General features: G+C 48.2%; 1 protein-coding gene across 5 annotated transcripts in view; it reads right to left on the reverse strand.

Annotated features, from left to right (window-relative positions):
- Positions 1–22,060, reverse strand: part of LOC115470793 (chromodomain-helicase-DNA-binding protein 9-like) — a 624,303-nt gene that overhangs the window by 40,254 nt on the left and 561,989 nt on the right. The gene's annotated exons all lie outside the window — the stretch shown is intronic.

The following is a 22,060-nucleotide window of genomic DNA, read 5'->3' on the forward strand; positions in this document are numbered from 1 at the left end:
CTTTGAGGGAACCAGAGGGAAGACACTTCAAAGTTTACCAGTTTCATCTCCTTTTAATGGGCTTGAATCTTTTTTAAAATAACTTACAGTTTCTACACTAGAGAGAGTATGGCAGGCTAAATACCATTTACCTCAAATTTCTGCACTTAGTGCTAGAGTCAAATTCTACCAAGATCGAACAGATTGAGGAAGAGCTTTCTAGTATTAAAAATCAATCCTCTGGAACAAGAGATTAAGCTGCTAAGGGTGCAAGTAGCAATGTATTCTGCCTTGATGAAATATAACTGTATTCTACATAGGAAATTGGAAGTGTGGAAACTCTGTGAGGAACTGTAATTTACACGTGATGAAGCTACTAAGCAGTAAATTTAAAACAAATAGTAGAACATATTCTTCACTCAACAAATAATTAAACTCTGGACTTTGTAGCCAGAGAATGTGGTAAAAGTACTTTAGCGTGAAAACAAAAAAAAACAAGAGGCGTGATTTGCCTACTGGAGTAGAGAGAACAAGAAAGCAGATCAAATTAAAAAAAACAACAAAACAGGGTGAATAAAGGAGAAGTGTTTTATTCAAACAGTTCCCTATGTGGCCACATTTCGCCTCAGGCTACATCAGGGGTGAAAAGAACTAATAGGGGTTAAAAAGCAAACACCCTAGTAGTAATCATGATACCACTCATCACACTTCTCACCATGACTCGGTTCACTCGTCCCTGCAAACTTTTATTCACTTGTTTTGTTGTTGGTTTGTTTTTAATTTGAATCTGCTTTTCTTTTTTTTTTTTTTAACTTTAAATTTTTATTGCATTTTGATCATATATTTACATTCGTAACCATGTAAACTAGCGTAAACATCAATTGTTTATAACTACCACCATTGTGCCTCGATATACACACTAATCAGCTGTTGTGTCTAATTTCTTTTCCATTCAGTTTGCATTTTGACCATATATTAACAGACTTAACCATGTGACCTGGATAAACATCAATTGTTATAAATATCTCGCAAATGTGTCTCAATATATTCACTAATCAACTCCTTTAACTTGCTTCTTTTCCATTCAGTTACATTTACAAACAACCAACCCGGAACATACTCCCCTCTGCATATCGTGGTATCTGAACGTTGATACATCAGACAATCTCTCTCTTAAGCTACTTACATATCACCACATGTTCAACTCTGTATCCCCCCCCCCCCAGTTCCCTTACACCTTTCCCCCTCCCACTTAATGCTCCCCCTGTGTTCCCTCACTTACGTAATGCAAATAATATATGATTTCCCCCCTTCCTCTAAAGTTTACCCCCTGTTCCCCCCTCCCCTTCCCTTCTGACTGTCTAATCCAGCCCCTTTAGAGATGTTTTCTATCAATGTGTTGTAATTCCTAGTCCCATTCCCTTCTTGCGTTTAGGTTCACCCTCCCTTCTATACACCGTTGTAATCTCTCCATTGTACCACAATTGCCGTTAACTTGGACTTTCCATTCCCCTATTGTATGGGGGGTTCCAACTGACTTCCAACACATCGCGTCTTGAGGACACTTTGCCGCTGCCAGTCCCCCGCGACTCATTTACCTCTCCTCCCACAACCTCTCGCTCATTGTGCATCCCAGTAAGCGGCCTGTGGATTACCAACCAGGGATACCCCCATAATCTGGACCAGCACTTTCATCACTGCTTGCCAGAATGGCACCACCCTCGGGCAGGGTCCCCCCACACATGAAGAAATGTACCTATTCTGTGTCTGCATCTCCAACATCATCCGAAGTCCCTGGATACATTTTTTTACAACCTTCCAGGTGTGTAGTACCACCGCGTGAGAGTACTTTATAGGCATTCTCTTGTATCAATACAAGAGCACACTAAAGCCTTCTGGACTTCCCCACATGTGATCCCATTCCCGCTCTGTAAAAGTGATAGTGCACGAGCCCTCTCCCATGCTCCCTGAAATGGGTATGCCCGCTCTTCCTCTTCCTGGAGGTAGAGGTACACCACAGAAAGGACTTTGGGACTTTCTCAACACACTCCACAAGTTTTTCCAACCATTCTCCCTCCTGTGGTATTCCTCCCCTCCATCCCTGTTTCCCCATGAAATGTATTAATTGTGTATGCGCAAATCTGTCTCCCTCCGGAATCCCATACCTATTACTCAGCTCCTCAAAGGTCCACATTCCCCTACCATGCATCCCATCTCTAAATCTCTCCATGCCCCTCCGCTCCCATCTAGCAAACGTGGCATTCTCCTTGCCCGCTATGAATTTAGGCTCCCACCTAAGGTGAGCCATTGAGGACACCTCTGCTAGGTGCCCCCTTCGTCTCCTCAACGATCCCCACACTTCCAATAGATGTCTTAGGAATGGATTACCCTTCCCTCTTTGCCCTCTCCCCAAACTCTCAGAGGTCCACAACAATGTCTTCAACTTCCTCTGTGGCCAGTAAGCTTGTTCCACCTGAATGGCAGGTTTCTCCCTACCCCGTTCCCAATCCAAAAGCATCTTCAATTGAGAACCCCAATAATACCACTCCAAGTTGGGTACCGCTCTCCCTCCCCTCTCCTTTCCCCCCCCCCCCCCACAATACCCTCTGTGCCAGCCGCGGTCTCTTGTTACCCCATATAAATTTCAATGTGGAGCTCTGCAATCTCTTAAGAAATGGTTTCGGCACCGCGATTGGCAGTGTCTGGAAGAGGAACAATAAGCGTGGCAGCACGATTCATTTTAATCACAGCCATCCTCCCGCACCATGATAACCATTTATTTTTCCATCTCATCAGGTCATTTTGTATCTGCTCTTGCAAGCGTCCATAGTTAAGTGAGAATAATCTCTCTAGATCCCCCGGCAGCTGAATCCCTAGGTACCTAATTCTGTGTCTTGCCCATTTAAACTCAAACCGGTCTCTTACCTCTGCCTCCTCCTCCTCCCTTAAGGAAACTCCCAAAATCTCACTTTTATCCCTATTTATTTTAAGCCCTGCATATTTCTCATACTCCTCAAATATCCCCAAGATTGTCGGTAGTGTGTCTCCCGGGTCTTTCACATAGAGTAGCATGTCATCGGCAAACAACGCTATGCGGTGTTCCCGGTCACCAATCCTCATCCCCCTTACCCCCGGGTGGTCTCTGATCGCCACGGCCAATGGTTCTACATAAAGGGCAAAAAGCAGGGGGGACAAGCGGACACCCCTGTCTGGTGCCTCTACCAATCGAGAAAAAGGGCGAATAACCCCCATTGATATTCAGGCACGCTTTTGGGTTCTTATACAGGGCCTCCACCCAGAGACTAAAATTCCCTCCCAACCCCACTCTCTGGAGCACTGCCCGCAGGAACCCCCAATTCACCCTGTCGAAAGCCTTTTCGGCGTCTATCGACAGATATAGCTACCCCAGTTCTTGTGTGCTGGGCCTCCCACATCAGGTGCAATGTTCTTCTGATATTATCGCCTATTTGCCTCCCCGGTATAAAACCGGCTTGGTCCGAATCTATTAATGTAGGTAGCAATCTGCCCAGTCTATTGGCCAGCACCTTAGCTATGATTTTGGCATCCACGTTTAGCAATGAAATGGGTCTATAGGACCCGCACTCCGTCGGGTCTTTCCCCGGTTTAGGTATGACAGTCACTCCTGCCTCCATCATTGATCTCGGGAGCTCTCTTCCCTCCAGTACCCCATTACCCACCCTCACCAACAGCGGGCTTACCAGGCTCTCGAACTGTTTATAAAATCTTGCTGTAAAGCCATCTAGCCCAGGGGCCTTACCATTGGGGAGTTTTAGAATGACCCCCATAATCTCCCCCTGTCTCAGTGGCTCCTCCATCCTTTGGCGCCCCTCTTCACTCAAGCTCTGCAGATGGAGCGAGTCTAAATACCTCGCAACCGTCTCAGGTGACTCTCCATCTGGAGCTCTATACAGGTCTGTATAGTAGCTAGGAATCCCTTCTCTATGTCGGTGTCCGTATACCACCACCCGCCTTTACCATCTTTAAGTTTTTGTATCTTAGATTTTACCCGTTTCGCTCTCAGACATCTGGCCAACATAGCACTAGATTTATTGGCATACTCGAAGAACTGCTGTCGGACTCTCGTCCGCATAGTATTCCACCTCCACCATCTGCCCTTGCTTTAGCTCCCCCCTAATCTTCCGGAGCTCCTCCCACACCCGGGGGACGGGTTTCTCTGATGAGTTCGTTCAAGTTTGCTCAATCTTTGTCGTAACTCCATCATCTTCTGTCCCCGCTCCCTCTTTTTCCTTGCTCCCCATTTAATCAGTATACCCCTCACCACTGCCTTCATTGCATCCCACAGTATCCCATCCCCCACTTCTCCTGTATCATTTGTTCTCCAGTATTCCTGTATACTAGTTTTCACCTCTTCCCTCACTTGGTCCTCCCCCAAGAGAGACTCATTTAGTTTCCACCTGGTGTTCCTCCTCCTGGAGCCCCATCCCTGTAGTCTAATCCATATCATAGCATGATCAGAGATGTGAATTGGTTCTATTTCTGTCTCCACTATCGTTGGCGCCCAGTTGCGATGTACCCACAACCCATCTATCCTGGTATAGGAGTTAGCTGCATAAGAGTAGAACGTGTAGCCCCTCTGAGTGCCCCTTACTATCCTCCAGCTGTCCACCACCTCCATATTGGCCAAGAATTTTCGTAGTGCCTTTCTCCCCGGTCCTGACTGGTACCCCCCTCCTCCCGAGTGATCCAATCGCGCGTCCGGAGCAATATTGAAATCTCCTCCCACAATTACCTGCCCTCCTATAAACCCTTGAATCTCTTCCCATAGTATGCGAAAAAAAAATCCCCCTGCCCTGTGTTTGGGGCATATAGATTAACCAGTGTCACCTCCTTCCCCTGCATCAGCCCCCGGATGGCCACACATCTCCCCGTTGTGTCTTTGAATTCCTTCATGTTAGTCATTCCACAGGTCTGTCTAAGCAGTATAGCTACGCCCCCTACCTTCCTCCCCCCTGTCCCCTGGTGTACAATCACCTCATTATACGCTCTAGAACATAACAGATGCCCATATCTGGGTCTCAAATGTGTCTCTTGCAAGAACAACACATCACAACGCACCCTATTGATCTCTTTCAGTACCCTCGCTCTCTTTCCGGGGTTATTGAGACCATTCACATTCCAGGATCCCACCTTCAAATCACCCCTCCCCCTCCCCCAGGTCCCCCCTTCCCTCCCTGTCCCTCCCTCCCTCTCCCCCTTCCCTGTATCCCTCCCCTACCCGACATGCCTACTGCTGTCAGGCAAAAAGGAAGCTCCGCAGCCCCCCCCAGGCCCCCAGTTCCTCCATCTCCCCTCCTCCTTTACCCAAGTTGATAGCCATTTGGGATCCTCCCCACCGCCTTACCTCACTTTATTATCCTTCCAGCCCCTTCCTCCCTCATACTCATTATTGGCATCATTAAGCAACTTTGACACAGGCTCCCTCCCCCCTATCTTACGTCCTCTTATCCCTCAGCTTCCCATGTCCCCCAGCCGCCCACCACCCCCTCCCCAGATCAGCTTTCCCTTCAGCATGAGAGCAGTCAATTTCCTGAACATGTCTTTCATACTCATCCCAAATACTGTCACTCTTAGGCTTCAAGAAGCAGTTCTGTCGCCCTTCTTTCCTCGTCTCACTGCCACCTGCCATGCCGAGTCCGATCTTGGATCCTCTGCCCTTTGTGTCTGCTGCTCTTGGGCTGGAACTCCCTCGCATCCCAAGTGCTCTAAGCGCTGCCCAAGCTTCCTCCGGCGTTTTCACCTTCTTCGACTTTCCCTTCACTGTAAGCCACACTGCAAAAGGGAACAGCCATCTGTACCGGATCCCTTTGTTTCGCATGAACCCTGTCACTTCTCGCATTGTCCTTCTTTTTTGCAGTGTTACACCAGCCAGGTCTTGATATACTCCTATCTTGTAAGTTTTCCATGTTATCACCTTCTGCTGTCTGCTTTAGCCAAAATCCGTTCTTTGGTGGGAAAGTCTAAAAAGCAGGCGATAATATCTCTAGGTGCCAGATCTCGCTGTGGCCCCGTACTTCGGTGCGCTCTTTGTAAGCGGATCTCCTGCTGCACTCCCTCCTCCTCTGGATTCAGGACAAACTGGCACAGTTCCTTTATCACTGCCTCCGAGTCAGTAAAAATGTCCAGCTCTGGGATTCCTTTAAACCGCAGGTTGTTGCGGCGGGATCTATTTTCCAGATCTTCCACCTGATCTTTCAATTGTTGGATCTCCGCTGTATCTAAATGCTTCTCCATCTTTTTTTCTTTTTTTACTTCCGCCTGCACACGTTCAAGTTGTTCCTCCACCTCTCCACTCGTGTTCCCAAGTCTCGGATCTCCGCCCGCATCTCCCTGAGCGTATTTTGGACATCTGTTCGGTAGCCCGCCAACTCCGACTTCAGTTCTTTAAACCAGCCCACCACCTCAGCTTTCGAAATCTCTTCAGGATTTTCCCCCTCTACTCTGTGAGGCTCTTCTTTGGAGTCCGACGGAATGTCACTCAGCTTTTCCACTCCTTGGCTATTACCTGCCGTCTCTGATTTCCCCTTACCAGCAGGGTCCGCCGTATATCTGAATTTTTCAAGGCTTTTTCTCGGTGGCATCTTGGGCCGCTGTTTCAGAAATATCTCTGATGTAGCTGCTTTTCTTGCTCTGATGTCCCGCAGCTGCCCTGCCAGCAGTGTATTTTGCCCCGTGCCCAACCAGGCCCAATGCTGTGGCCTCCAGGCTAGCCACTCCCTGCCTGGGGCCCCTCTGCTGTTATGGCTGCTGGGCTCCTCAGACTGCTAGCCGGCCAGTCACAGCTGAAGCTACTGCCTCTTTGGTTCAATTGGTCTCAGGGTGCTTTTCCCCTCACTAGGGCGCTCCCCTCCTCTTCTCTACTGGCTTCACCTCTCCCACTCCATCAATTGTTCGTGTCTCACCCTGCATAAACGCCACAAGCCGGGGGGGGGGGGGGAGGGGAAGAAGGGCTGCTACACAAGTCTCAATCCACTCCGGTCCCGGCGATCTTCACTTCTCTGCACTTTCTCCAACTAGTGTTTCCGCCGCAGGCTACTCGCTCAGGTGGGGAGGGAGATCGCGGTTCGTCCCTGCTGTCGCTCTATTATCTCCGTCTCCGTCGCTCTTCCGTGCCGGCCGCCATCTTGCCCGGGATCGGCTCGTCTGCAGGAGGTCTCCCCGGGCCGCCCAATGCCGCTTGCCTCTGTCTCGCCGCTCCTCCTTTGTTCCCCTACTGCGCCCTGATCTTGCCACTTATTTTGGGGGGGTTCAGCGGCCGCAATCCCGGGGGCCTCGCCAGGGGTCTCACGGAGCTCACTCCTCGGCGGCCATCTTGGATCGCGGCTCCACCGGAAGTCTTTGATCTGCTTTCTTGTTCTCAAAGTACTTTGCACAGCAGGGTTATGATATGTTCCTAAAAGTATTTAAGGCATTATTAAGATAGGTTTGGGAAAATCCCCTGTTTATTTCTAGGATGAGCTGCGAAGTACTTGGACCTGAATTGGTCACTGTTGGAGACAGGGTACTGGGCTTGATGGACCTTCGGTCTGTCCCAGTATGGCAATGCTAATGTTATTATTAATCTTCCTAAACTGGCTATGGTCCCCACTAAGGAGATGTCTATAGGTACCCACAGCGAAATTCCTGCAAGTTACAAGAAGACTCTATACCACCAGTTTCCAAGGGTTATCATCTACCACCTGGTAAAACAGTTGAGTCAGTCTGAGGGAAATTCAACTACGGATCATTTGGGTGTTAATACACTTCTTGAAGGGTCTGATATAACTCCTGTGACTCTAAGATCCACTGTGGCTCTCAGTGCTGACAGGAACTGGTTGCTGTGTCTTCTTAAGGTATTGTGGGTGTAGCCTTTTTCGGATGATTGGTTAGAATCTTTCCTGATATTACTAAAGAAACCCAAAGAAGAAGAAAAGAATCTACATTGTGGAGACCAGGAGTGTTTCAATTGCAGGCTCTTTTTTATCAAAAAGTCATGCAAGTGTGTCATTAAGTATAAATTGGTTACCCATTTTTTTTTTCAAACCACCCCAGCTGATAGCCTTTATAAACAGCAGGAATGCTGTAGGAGCCCCAGTGGACCCATCTCCTAGGTCTTGATTCACTATCCATGTAATGCTCGAACAGTTAGCAGTCAAGTCTGATAATGTCTTGGTTGTTTATTAATTTCTTCTCTTTTTTTCTTTTTGGAACCTTTCCTATGTTTATGGACTGGATGCTAATTTTTGTTTTCTTGATGCTTCCTTTATTTTCTTTCTTCTGGATTTCTGTACGTATAAAATGCTTGGATACATATCTTAATATTAAAAAAATATCTAACCATACTCACCTACAAAAAATAAATTAAAAGATTAATGCACTGTCTTATTTCCAAATCCAAGAAGACAGGAGGAGCTTCCACAGAAAGTCAAAGCAAAACAGCAAAAGTAGAGGCTGACAAATGCGCAAACCAATAGGGAGATGATATCAAAAACCAGTTTATTCAGAATATTCATATCAAGGACCCGACACGGTCCGTGTTCGGTGCCAAAGCGCCTGCCTCAGGGGTCACAATCAACTTTCTCTGAGAAGAACCTTGTCCACATGGTGATTGCTGATCGGTTGGCTGTTCTTTTGTTCTCTCTGTGGATTAACTTGCATACCTAAAGGAATTATTCAAGCCTATCAGCTTCTTCTCAGAGAAAGGTGATTGTGACCCCTGAGGCAGGCGCTTTGGCGCCGAAACACGGGACCGTGTCGGGTCCTTGATATGAATATTCTGAATAAACTGGTTTTTGATATCATCTCCATATTGGTTTGCGCATTTGTCAGCCTCTACTTTTGCTGTCTTATTTCACACCATCCTTTGAAAAATTCAGTATAGCAAGATTACCAGTAAACTACCGCAGAAAGACCAAAGTGGTTCATCTTGTCTGCCCAGTATAGATTTGTCTTTTGGTAGTATGCATATAAATCTCTAAGCAAAAAAACAGAACACCAAGAGCCACTCATGGACCTGACATGGACAATTCATGAACCTTGTTTGGCGCACAGTGGCAGGGGTCATTAGAAAAAAAAACTAATGCCAATCACAAGCCAATTATAGGGTAATAACTAATACAACGACAGGAGATACTGTGCCTTCTAGCACTCCAGGTCAGAAGTCTATGAGAAAATGGTAGCAAACACTCTCCCATCATTAATTAGTTATTACCCTAAATGGGTTCATGATTAGCATTAGTTTTTTCTAACAATCTTTGACGCAGGTGATGTGCGCCGACACATGGCTCATGCCGGGTCCATGAATTAAAGATTCGTCCCTTTTTTGAAGGCTCTTGGTGCTCTTTTTTCGCTTTGTGTGATTTGTGTTTTGACCCTCTCCATGCTGCTGTCATATAAAATTTAAAAACATAACTCAATGCCAGATCCCCTCGTCAACGTTTTCTATCTAACCTCTCAATCCTGTTCAATCCCATGCATGTCCAAATCCAGTAGTGTTGGCTTTCCCATTTTTATTTTGATCCCTGATGCAATTGTTTTGTAAGTACTCAAATATTAGACTCATTGAACATAGTATTTCTTCTTAGTACTGCTCTTCCAGCCTTATAACAAAGATGAATATGAAGGCCTAGGCAAAGGCTATGGCCCTCCTAACTATCAAATGGTATAGTCAGCATAGATGAACTAGTTTGAAAATTAATACTTTTATATGATTTAAAATGTGGATTAAATACCATAGTGTTTATTTTGTATTGTATATGGCTTTGGATCCTTTCTGGAATAAAGCAGAAAGTGAATTTGCTTACTTGTAATGTAGGTTCTCCGCAGACAGCAGGATAAATCAGCTACACACACTGGTGTTTGTCACCCCAGACAGTGGCATTTCGGATCTGCCCTCCTAGATCCCAGAAGAGCTTAGAAAAGCTTTCTGAGAATTCTCCAGTGCTCTTTCCTACCCAAAATAGCTCCTTCCCCTCAGTCCATCTCAAAGCTTAAACAATTTCAACCACAATAGGAAGTGGGAGGGTTGTGTGGATGATTTATCCTGCTGTCAACAGAGAACTTATGTTACAGCTAAGCAACCTCACTTTCTCCATGGACAAGGAGGATATAATCAGCCACACACATGGGTGATTACCAAGCTGAGGGTGTAAGGGTGGTTTGTATATAGAATGTACATAGGGGACCCCTTGCAACCAGTTGCTAGTTCTGGGGTAGACTGAACAATTAGATAAGCATGTGTAACAATGACTAGTTATTCATGTGAAGGTAATGTTATAAAGCTATTTGATCAAATGCTCTGGCAAATAGAGGAGCAAACAACTCAACAGCATTTGTTGCAAAATCCCAAATGAGGAAGACAAATGGTTTAATCTTTTGTATTTGGAGAAAAATTTTGTTTAACTATGAAGGAGGGCCCCATATGGATCCTCTTTCACATTTCATTTTTACCTGATATACCCACAAGGAGAAATTAGGAATTACCTGATAGTTTTCTTTCCATTAGTTCTTCACACTATTCCAGGACATGTGGGAAGTTATATCAATGGACCAGCAGGTAGAGGTAGAGATAGAAAGAATTGGGCTGTCCCATAAATACTCAGCCAGCCAGCCCAGCTCTCCAGTATTTACCCAAACAAGCAGAAGGAATAAGCCAAAAACCTGTACAACAACTTTAAAGGACAAACACATTGGATTCCCGGAAGGCACCTGACATCCTTGGAGAGAGACAAAGGAAAGGTATAACATGCCATGCACCAGCCATACAGCCTGCTGCCGAAACAGGTCCAGAGTGGACTCTTGGAATAGTGTGAAGAGCTAATGGAAAGAAAATGATCACATAAGTCCTAATTTCTCCTTCCATTACATTACTTCTCACTATTCCAGGACGTGTGGGGTATCAAGCAATCCCAAAACAGGGTGGGACCTCAACTCTGCCACCCGGAGAACTGACGCCCTGAACACCCTTGCCGAACAGCAACATCCTCCTGAGAAGCCCAGCAAACGGATACAGCAAGCACACTGTCGTTGTTCTGCAACAAAAAACGCCAGGCCGAGACGAAGGATGCCGCCAACCAACAAAAAGAGAAAGTTGAAGTAAGCGCCCTTACTAACCAAGTGGCAAAAATGGCCAAGGACGCCATGAGACTCAACCTCTGTCATCCCCAACAGGCCCAACCGAAGAGCTGAACATCGGAATTAAGGATAAGCCTCAAGGAAGTGTAAATGAGTCCAACACCCAGAAGCCTCAGGAAGGCAAAATGCACCATCCCAGCAAAAAGCCAGAACATGCACTAACCAGCTGTCGTGGAACATTTAGCCCAACCAAAGGCCAAGAAAGAGGTACAGTCCAAACTGAGACTCCAACAATGGAGGAATCTGTCTCGGCACTACTGCGCTTGGAGCTCCGCCCTTTAGTGCACCGAGGTAAAAGACATCAGAAACACCTACTGCAATGTGCTAACCATCGTGCTGTCCTTCCGAAGAGGACTAAAAGAGGGATGTGGCAGAATCCGCAGCACAAGGTAGAGATTATGTCGAACTCGAAGTCCGCAAGGGGGTGCTGAAGGTGACCCTCTCTCTTTCAAGAAAGGACAACGCCATAAGGAATGCCAAGGAGTGAAAAACCGCAGGCTGGCCCCATACTACTACTACTATTTAGCATTTCTATAGAGCTACAAGGCGTACGCAGCGCTGCACAAACATAGAAGAAAGACAGTCCCTGCTCAAAGAGCTTACAATCGAATAGACAAAAAAATAAATAAAGTAAGCAAATCAAATCAATCATGTGAACGGGAAGGAAGAGGAGGAGGTATGGGAGGTGAGTGGTACAAGTGGTTACGAGTCAAAGCAATGTTAAAGAGGTGGACTTTCAGTCTAGATTTAAAGGTGGCAAGGATGGGGCAAGCGTTAGGGGCTCAGGAAGTTTATTCCAGGCGTTAGGGTGCAGCGAGACAGAAGGCGCGAAGTCTGGAGTTGCCAGTAGTGGTGAAGGGAACAGATAAGAAGGATTTATCCATGGGCGGAGTGCACGGGAAGGGGTGTAGGGAAGGACGAGTGTGGAGAGATACTGGGGAGCAGCAGAGTGAGTACATTTATAGGTTAGTAGAAGAAGTTTGAACAGGATGCGAAAACGGATAGGGAGCCAGTGAAGGGTCTTGAGGAGAGGGGTAGTATGAGTAAAGCGACCCTGGCGGAAGATGAGACGGGCAGCAGAGTTTTGAACATACTGGAGAGGGGGAGAGGTGACTAAGTGGGAGGCCAGCAAGAAGCAGATTGCAGTAGTCTAAACGAGAAGTGACAAGGGTGTGGATGAGGGTTTTGGTAGAGTGCTCGGAAAGAAAGGGCGGATTTTACGGATGTTGTAAGAAAGAAACGACCAGGTCTTGGCAATCTGCTGGATATGAGCAGAGAAGGAGAGAGAAGAGTCAAAGATGACCCCAAGGTTTCGAGCTGAGGAGACAGGGAGAATGAGAGAGCCATCAACAGAATAGAAAACGGGGGGAGCGGGGAGGTGGGTTTGGGGGGGAAAATGAGAAGCTCGGTTTTGGTCATATTTAATTTCAGGTGGTGTTCAGACATCCAGACAGCAATGTCAGACAAGCACGCTGAAACTTTGGTTTGGATGCAAGGTGAGATATCAGGGGTAGAAAGGTAGATTTGGGAGTCATCAGCATAGAGATGGTAGGAAAAGCCATGGGATGAGATTAATGAACCAAGGGAAGAAGTGTAGATAGAAAAGAGGAGGGGACCAAGAACAGAACCCTGAGGTACGCTGACAGGCAGAGGGATAGAAATAGAGGAGGATCCACCAGAGTGAACACTAAAGGTGCGGAGGGAGAGGTAGGAAGAGAACCAGGAAAGGACAGAGCCTGGAATCCAGTGAGGACAGGGTATCGAGAAGTATGCTGTGATCGACAGTGTCAAAAGCAGCGGAAAGATCAAGAATGAGGATGGAATATTGACCTCTGGATTTAGCCAGTAATAGGTCATTGGAGACTTTAGTAAGCGCAGTTTCGGTTGAGTGGAGAGGGCGAAAACCAGATTGTAGTGGGTCAAGAATAGCATGTGAGGAGAGAAAATCAAGGCAGCGGCGGTGAACAGCACGCTCAAGTAATTTGGAGAGAAAAGGAAGGAGGGAGATGGGTCGGTGATTAGAGGGACAAGTAGGGTCGAGTGAAGGCTTCTTAAGGAGAGGTGTGACCACAGCATGTTTAAAGGCAGCAGGGACAGTCACAGTGGAAAGTGAGAGGTTGAGAATGTGACAGATAAAAGGAATAAGAGCAGAAGAGATGGCATTAAGAAGGTGGGTGGGAATGGGATCAGAGGAACAGGTGGTACATTTTGAGGAAGAAAGAAGTGTAGTTTCCTCAATAGTAACTTCAGGAAACGAGGAAAGGGAATGAGGGGAAGGAGAGAGAGGGGAACGGACTAGTGGAGGGAGAGGTGGTGAGGTAGAGAAAGCAAGGTTTATCTTTTGAACCTTGTTGTGAAAGAATTCAGCAAGGGTCTGAGGAGATAATGAAGGGGGAGTTGGGGGAGGGGGCACCTTGAGAAGAGAGTTCAATGTGGTGAAGAGAAGTCGAGGATTAGAGCCAAGAGAGTTGGTCAGTTGGATATAATAATCCTGTTTGGCACGTAAAAGAGCAGATTGGAAGGAGGTCAGCATGAACTTAAAGTGTAAAAAATCAGCAAGGGCCCGAGATTTCCGCCAGAGGCGTTCGGCGGAGCGGGTAGAGGAACGTAGGTAGCGGATATTAGAAGTCAGCCAAGGTTGGGGTTTTGTACGCCTTACAGGGCGGGTCATCAAAGGTGCAAGAGTGTCTAAGGCAGAGGATAGAGTATTGTTGTAAGAAGAAACAGCCTCGTTGACAGACGTGGATGGTGCCACAGTAGAGAGGAGGTTTGAAACATGGGAGGATAGAGATGAAGGGTCAATATCATGAAGATTCCTAGATAAATTAGATAAGATAGGACGGGACTGGGAGGGAGGAGATTTAAGTGTGAAAGTTATAAGATGGTGATCAGAGGAGGGAAGATCAGAGGCAAGGAAACTAGAGGGTGAACAGTTGGAGGAGAAGATGAGATCAAGACAGTGACCATTTTGATGAGTGGGGGAGGTGGAGCATAGTTGGAGATTAAAGGAGGACGTTAAAGCGAGTAACTTGGAAATATAAGAGTTGGAAGGATCATTAGCAGGAATATTAAAGTCACCAAGGATGAGAGAGGGGGAGGAAGGATCATGGAAGAAGGCAAGCCAGGCATCAAAGTCACTGAGAAAGGATGAAAGGGACTTATCAGGGGGACGATAAATGACTGCTATTCGAAGAGGCAGAGGAGAGAAAAGGCGGATAGAGTGGACTTCAAAGGAGGAAAAACAGTGAGATTGAGGTGGAAGAAGGGGTTGAAATCTGGAGGAGGGAGAGAGAAGTAGTCCAACACCGCCCCCACGGCCAGCAGGGCGAGGAGTATGTGAAAATAGATAACCGCCATGGCACAGGGCTGCGACTGAAGCAGAGTCATCAGGGCAGAGCCAGGTTTCTGTTATGGCGAGCAGATGGAGGTGACGCGAGATAAAGAGGTCCTGGATATAGGCGAGTTTGTTACAGATAGAGCGGGCATTCCATAGGGCGCAAGAGAAGGGCAGAGAAGAGGAGGGGAGTAGAGAAAGAGAGATGAGGTTAGAGAGGTCACGGTGAGATCTGTAGAGTTGGGATAATAGTTGGTGAGGGGGGCCAGGATTGGGATTGATGTCACCGGCTGAGAGTAAGAGAAGGAGTAAAAGAGAGCGGAGGAGAGTAGGAGAGGTGTGGCCACGAAGGCGAGAGGTATTTAGGTGGAATGGGGAAGGCAAAATGGACGAAAGAGGCGGAGATTAAAAGCCAAGAGGGAGGAAGAGGGTAGGAGAGAAGGTGAGGTGATGAAGTCGATGGATGGGCAGTGAGTTCCTGTAGCGGAGAGAGGTAGGGGGTGAGGGAAAAGATTAGGAAGGGACAGGGCTAGGAAGACAATGTGAATAGGGGCCATAAATGACTGAGGTACTTTAGCAGCTGGGAAGAAGATTAGATGTAAAGAGAAAAATGCCCGGCGCGCGGCACCTAGAGCGGAGGCCCTGAGTGGATCGGAAGTGGACCTGGGTGGGTCACCCCGGAGAGGGCTGTAGATATGCAGATGAGCTGCAAGTCCTCCACAGCACCATAAACAAGACAATGGAGCCACTTGGACCAGCAAGGAATCTAAGGCCACACCAATCTGAAGAAACACCAAGAACTGAGCGAAGTAGAGAAACAAACTTTGCTTCGCGTCTCAGCCCCCTCAATCGTACACACTCCCGAGCATATGCAGAGAGGCTGAGCGGTCATAGAAATGTAGCTAAGAAACTGGAACAAAGGCAAGGCACCCAGACCACTAGGCCAAGGCTCTATACTCCCCTAGACAACCAAGACCTACCAAGGCCATGCATAAGACCACGGAAAAGGGAACTGCCATGAGGACCATTCCCTACCAAAACGGCTCCAACCTGCAGCAGGTCAATCACACCACCCTGCAACTGCACCATCTGTGCACCCAAGGCCCTGGAGGACAGATTGGGACGACCGAGCATTACCAGTTCCTCTGGTGACGAGCCACTCGCCACCATGGATTGGCCTATCTTAGGAAAAACAAACAAACAAAAAAAGACAAACAGGAGCCCCACATCTGGTCATCGCTGAAGAAACACAGCCAGACCCAGAACACCCTGCTCAAGCCGGCAACGGAAAAGCTGCGGGATCTAGGTAAGCCCACAGTGGCAAACAATGGGGCTCAGGGACCCTATCCAGCGACTCAGGAGGAGCAGAAAGACCCCGTCAGACAACTCCCCTGCTCCCTGATTGAAAGAGTGTCCACTGAGGAAGTTACATGGCCATGCACAGGGCCCCGTCATAGGGGCCTCTGATAGACAAAGAAGAGGCTCTCGCTCCCATACCAGGAGCCGCTTGGCCCCAGTGACAGCACAGCGCAGCACAGTTCCTCTTGCTTAAAGCAGTAGGCCACCGTTGCCACCCCGGCAGAGAACACCTACACAAGGGAATCCTAGGCAAAGACAACCACCCTAAAAGGATGGCATCCATGGCCCACAGCTTCCAATGCTGAATGGGAAATGGACCTCTTTGGAAGGGCAGTTGCAGGAATTACCCCCAGCACCAGCCCCGCCTGGAGGACCAATCCCAAACCACCGGAAGACTGGGAAATATCTACAGAGAAGGGAGATCCACCCCCCCCAGGAAGCCACACCCCTGGCCACAGACATAGACCTCAGGGCTGGCAAAGAGTCCTAGGCTTTAGGACGGCGCACACTGAGCATCAGATGGAACTGCCTCACCAACAGCCTGTGCTGCAGAGCCAAGAGAAAATGCACTCCCCCTAAGAGTCGACAGGAGCCCAACATGCTGGCCGCTGAAGCGGCACAAGCCAGCTGCTCCCGAAGACAGCACAAGTCTGAAGACTGCAAAAGCCGACTGAACCTCCAGTTGCAAGATGCCTGCCACTCGGAGAGAGCAGACTGCCACAGCCACTAACTACTGGAGCAGACTGCCTGCAGTCAAAAATCCCAAAGTCGAGGAAAATCCCCAACTCCAACAATGCAGAAGAGCAGTGACCTTGGAAGCTGGGACCCCAATGCCCAAGAGAAGAGGCCGCAATTCCAAAGAGAGGAAACTGCAAATGGTGAGGACCCCCAGAGCTGTGTGCAGCCCTCAAGAAATGACCCCTGGAAAAGAAAACCACTGGACTCCAGAAGACTGCTATAATTGAGAAGCCCAGGAGGTGAAGAGAGAAGACTGCCAGACTGAGAAGACCACAGGCCTCAGTGACCCATAAGGGGGAGGACTACTGAAGAGAGAAGGCCAGGAGGCGACTGCCACAATCAAGGGAAGGAGACAGCCGTAACTGTGAAGTACAGGAGGCGTCTGCAACTCTGAGGAGGAGACTATCACAGCAGTGAAGCCCAGAAGGCAGCTGTTACTGCGAAGAGGAGACTGTCAGAACAGTAAAGCCCAGAAGGCGTCTGCAACTCCGAAGAAGAGACTACCATAGCTGTGAAGCCCAGAAGGAGTCTGCAACTCCAAGAGGAGACTACCACAGCTGTGAAGCCCAGAAGGCGCCTGCAACTCCAAAGAGGAGACTACCACAGCAGCAAATCCCAGGAGATGCTTGCAAAGAGGAGACAACCACAGCAGCAAAATCCAGAAGGCATCTGCAACTCCGAAGAGGAGACCGCCGTTGCTTGGAAGCCCAGGAGGCACCTGCAACTGCAAAGAGGAGACCCACCATTGATGGAAAGCCCAGGAGGCACTTGCAACTCCGAAGAGAAGACTGCCATTGCTGGGAAGCCCAGGAGGTGCCTGCAACTCCGAAAAGGAGACTGCCATTGCTGGGAAGCCCAGGAGGCACCTGCAACTCCGAAGAGAAGACTGCCATTGCTGGGAAGCCCAGGAGGTGCCTGCAACTCCAAAAAGGAGACTGCCATTGCTGGGAAGCCCAGAAGAAGTCTGCAACCCTGAAGAGGAGACCGCCATGACTGAGAGGCCCAGGAGACAGCCATGGCTAATCCGAAGGTAGGAGACCAGCCAAGAAGTGGAGCCCAGGAGGTGCCTGCCACTCCTGAGAGAGTAGATAGCTGAAGCTGCGAAGGGCAGGAGATGGCAACCACACCCAAGAGAGAAAGACCGATGTGGATATGAAGCCCACGTGGACGTCTGCCTGCAACTCCGACAACAGGATACCGCCGTAGTTGCGAAGACCAGGAGGTCTTTACCACTCCAAAGAGGGGAGACTGCTGCGGATGAGATGTCTAGGGGTCATCCGCAACCCAGATAGGAAAGGGACTGCTGTATTTCATTGCCACTGGCTCCCCTGAAATACTGCCACCCCTCTGAAAATCAGGAATGTCTGCAACCCAAAAGAAAAAAAAAAAAAAAAAAAAAAAGACTACTGTGACCCTGAAGAAAAGAGATGGCTGGCAGTCAGAGAACCACTGTGAAGGAGAAGATTGCAGCAGATGCCCCGACTTCAAGGCGCCAGAGAGGCCCTGGGCGACCATCATGCTCAAAGAAAATGGCTGCCTAGCTGAACCCAGGAAGATGCAGACACCCACAGTGGCCCCTAAAGGAAGAGACATCTGGCTGATCAAAGGGCCCACCAACTCCTGCCACCTGAACCCCTCCAAAGAGCCCACACAATGTGCTGGGCAAAGCAGCGCAGCTCGCATGACTACCATATGCTTGAAAGATATTTATTTTTGCATTAGAAATTAAACATCGGCACGCTGGCCCTCCAGGGCCCAAAAACCGGCCCAGACCAACAAAGGAAAGCAGACAAGAAGGGCAGTGACCCAGAGCTACCGTGACTGACCACAATGCCAAGCAAGCATGCCCAGGAAGGGGAGACTCCGCCATAGGGAAGCATGGCTTCGCTGAACCGCTAACACAGGAATCCCCCCATCCCCTTCGGCCAGGAGCAAATAGAGAAGTGGCCCGAAGGATGCCACACCATCTTCCGCTGTCCCCATTGCTTGTAGAACTCCTCTGCCGGCGCCTCCAGTGCACGCATCGGTTTACGACAACAGCAACCCCACTGCAAAGGGAAACCACACAAAGCATGAAAAGGCCGTCTCAAGAGGCTCTGTTTCACCCGGCACCTCGCAGGCAGGAAATCGCTGACTCCACAGCTACCACCAAGTGTGCGAAATAGGGCACCTGCTTTCAAACTTTTTTTTTAAGCAACAGCAGACGTGGAAATCCAGTACACCTGCTCATAAGCTCATAACAAGGATCTTTTCTGAGGAAAACTGAAAGTTTTTTTTTCCTTCTTGCCAATCAAATACCTTTATTTAGAAAAGCCAAATGCACCATAACATCTTGAGTACCGTAAAATAGCTCTGGAGGAAGGCGGTAAATAAATCCAAATAAATAAATAAACCATATTTCACCCATTCCATGGTACCAACGCATGGCTCTTTGGGAAGGAAGACGCAGGCTCAAAGCTGCTTTCACTGAGCTCTGTGGGTACCTGATAAATGGCCTGTTGGATAAAACATTGTAGGTACCTGAAAAAAGCCCACTGAAGTGGCAGCAATACTGGAGATTGTTAGGGAGAGCTTCAAATAAAGGTAGATTCTGTAGGCTTTGGTTTCCTATAACTGTGAAAGAGAGAGAGCAGATCTGTTCATAGGCACCAATTCCGTGGGTCCTCGAGCACCCCCAATATTTTAACCTGCCCGCCCTCCTCCCTTGCCTTCCTGCCGCCCAGAATTTAAAAGTAATCTTATCTCAGGTCCCAGCAGCAGTGAAATGCAAGCAGGCTCGGCTTCAGCCTTCCCTTCTCTCTCAGCTCTGGTCCCACCCTCATTTCCTGTTTCCGCGAGGGCGGGACCAGAAATGAGAGAGAAGGGAAGGCTGAAGCCAAGCCTGCTCGCCTTTCACTGCTGCCAGGACCGAGGTAAAGTGAGTTTTAAATTCTGGGCGGCAGGAAGGCGAGGACGGAGGACTGTTGTGGAAGAAGAGGTCGAACTGGGGTTGGCCTGGCACTCGGAGGAGAGGGAGAGTGGCCTGGAACTCGGAGGAGAGGGAGGAGGCCTGGAACTCTGGGAGAGAGGAGGGGGGGCCTGGAACTCTGAGGAGAAGGGGGCCTGGAACTCAGAGAAGGGGGCTGAAAAGAGGCAGGTGGTGTTTGGGGCGAGTTACTCGACACAGAGGGGAGGGAAGGGGAGAAATCACTGGACATGGAGGGGAAGGCATGGGAGAGATGAGACTTGCTGGACATGGATGGAGGGAGAGGAGGGTAGGGGAGAGAGAATTGCTGGATATGAGTGGAGGAGAGGGCTGGGGAGAGAGGTGAATTGCTGGATATGAATGGAGGGGGGAATGCACAACCTGTAAAAAAAAAAAAAAAAAATTCAGCACCTCCAATCATTTTGAAAAGTTGGCTCCTATGGATCTCTTCCTGTCTTGCTGACGCATATGAAAGTCTAAGGGGGAGCAACTACATGTGGGTGGAAAGGAGCACTGGAGCACACCCAGTAAACCTTTCTAAATTCTTCTGGGCTTTCAGAAGGTGGAACCAAACTGTCCCTGTAAGGGATGACGACATCCATGTATGTTGCTGATTATATCCTTCTTGCCCATGGAGAATATAAATATATAAGGAAATAGAAACTAGTTTTGTTCAATTGGTAGAGAAGATGAGCCCTAACAAGCTACAGCAACAAAAGAAACTGTCTTTTGCCGACAGAAGTGCTGGCATCCAGTGACTGTTCTTTTACAAAAACTAGAAACCTATCACAAATCTCTTGTCCTGTCCAGTGGCATAGACATGGGTGGGCCAGATGGGCCTAGGTCCCCCCCCCCACTTTCAGCTCAGGCTCAACCAAAATTGCGGCACACTTGCTATGGCGGGCAGGGATCTTCAAGCCCCACCAGCTGAAGAGGACTTGCTTCAATGGACAGAACACCACTTATTCTTGGCAGGAGAACTGTCTGTGGGTTGCTGTTGTACCAGCCCCCCGTGCATGTGTAGTTTTCACGTATGAAAAAAAAATGAGCATGCACAGGGGGGGCTAGCATACTGGCGGCCCATGGACAACGCTACTGACAGACAGTAGGGGACAGTTCTGGCTGACAAAGGAGGACCTCTTCAGCTGGCAGGGCTTGGGGATCCCTGGCTTATTCCCTGCCAGCCCAGATACTGAGTTGGGGTTCATGGAGAGGTGGTGGGGACAGAAGAAAATGTTGTGCCACTCACTTTGGGCTCAGGTCCACCCAAAGATGCATGTCTGGCTACACCACTAGTCATATTGCCAGTGCAATATCAGGAACATGGATGTTAATAGATCAGGAATTTGGAGTTCATGCCCTCCTACTGGATATTGCCTCACATCATGGGTCACATCATGTAGTAGAGAGGAGCTACTTGCTTTCTGCTTCAGCAACAGTTGGCAGAAGTGGAGCATTTATTTAATTAACAAGATGATCTGATACAGAAAGTCCAGGATGACCCAATAATGAAAAGACAAACACAAATTTAACAAAGGTATGAAAAATAAAGATACTGAAAGAACATAGACCTGACAAGACCACATTTTGGCAGTTGACTGAATCAGTGGGTATATTTTCAACGTTCATAAAAATGTGCTAACACCATTGATGTACAGACAGGTGGTCCTCGATTTTTAGTATAAATTAGCAGCAACTCAGGGCCAGCTGCTGTTAACATTTGCTTTAGACTGGTTCTAGCCAGTCTAAATCAAGTGGTTATTTAGCTAGTAATGCACAAAGGGGTCTTCCATGGCTATAAAATGTACAGTTAGCAGCCACCGAGAACCCCATGCAAACGTATTCTAATGAGTATTCAAGGGGATGCCTGCTTCAGAGCAGCTGTAATTTATTAGCAAATTTTACGGCTGCTTTGGAGATGTCGGAGAGGAGGGAAGCACAAGTAGGCAGCTGCAAAGACTGCTTACTTGTGCTTCTTACTTCTCACCTCCTGGTTCTCCCTTAGCCGAGCCCCCTGAATTAACAAAAAATGTACCCTGACCCTCCCCCCGCAGCCCCCCCCCCCCCGAATCCTTTTTTCCCCCACTAGTGGTCCAGTGAACCGGACCCCTCCCCCCCCCCCAGTTCTGACCTTAACCCCAACCCCTGTACTCCTCCCTGGTATCTTAAAAAAATGTTGGGCAGGAGCAACAGCTCCTCTATCTTGCCTTGGCGCTGCTGCTTTCAAAATGTATTTATTTATTTATTTATTGCATTTGTATCCCACATTTTCCCACCTATTTGCAGGTTCAATGTGGCTTACATAGTTTGTTATGGTATAGTCATTACATGATAACAAAAACACTTAGTATTGTACAGAGATTAAGTAAAGGAAGAAAGAAGGAAGGAAGGTGTATTCGGATGGTATGGAAGGTGGACTTTAGTAATTGGGAATATGGTGAGGTAATGTAATAATTGGGAATATTGGTGAGGTAATGTTGTGAGGCAGTGCCCAGGCCTTGCCCAGTGCATTCTGGGATGTACTGGGTGGGGCT

This window comes from Microcaecilia unicolor, chromosome 5 (assembly GCF_901765095.1).
Source record: "Microcaecilia unicolor chromosome 5, aMicUni1.1, whole genome shotgun sequence".
In the NCBI taxonomy this organism is placed as follows: domain Eukaryota; kingdom Metazoa; phylum Chordata; class Amphibia; order Gymnophiona; family Siphonopidae; genus Microcaecilia; species Microcaecilia unicolor.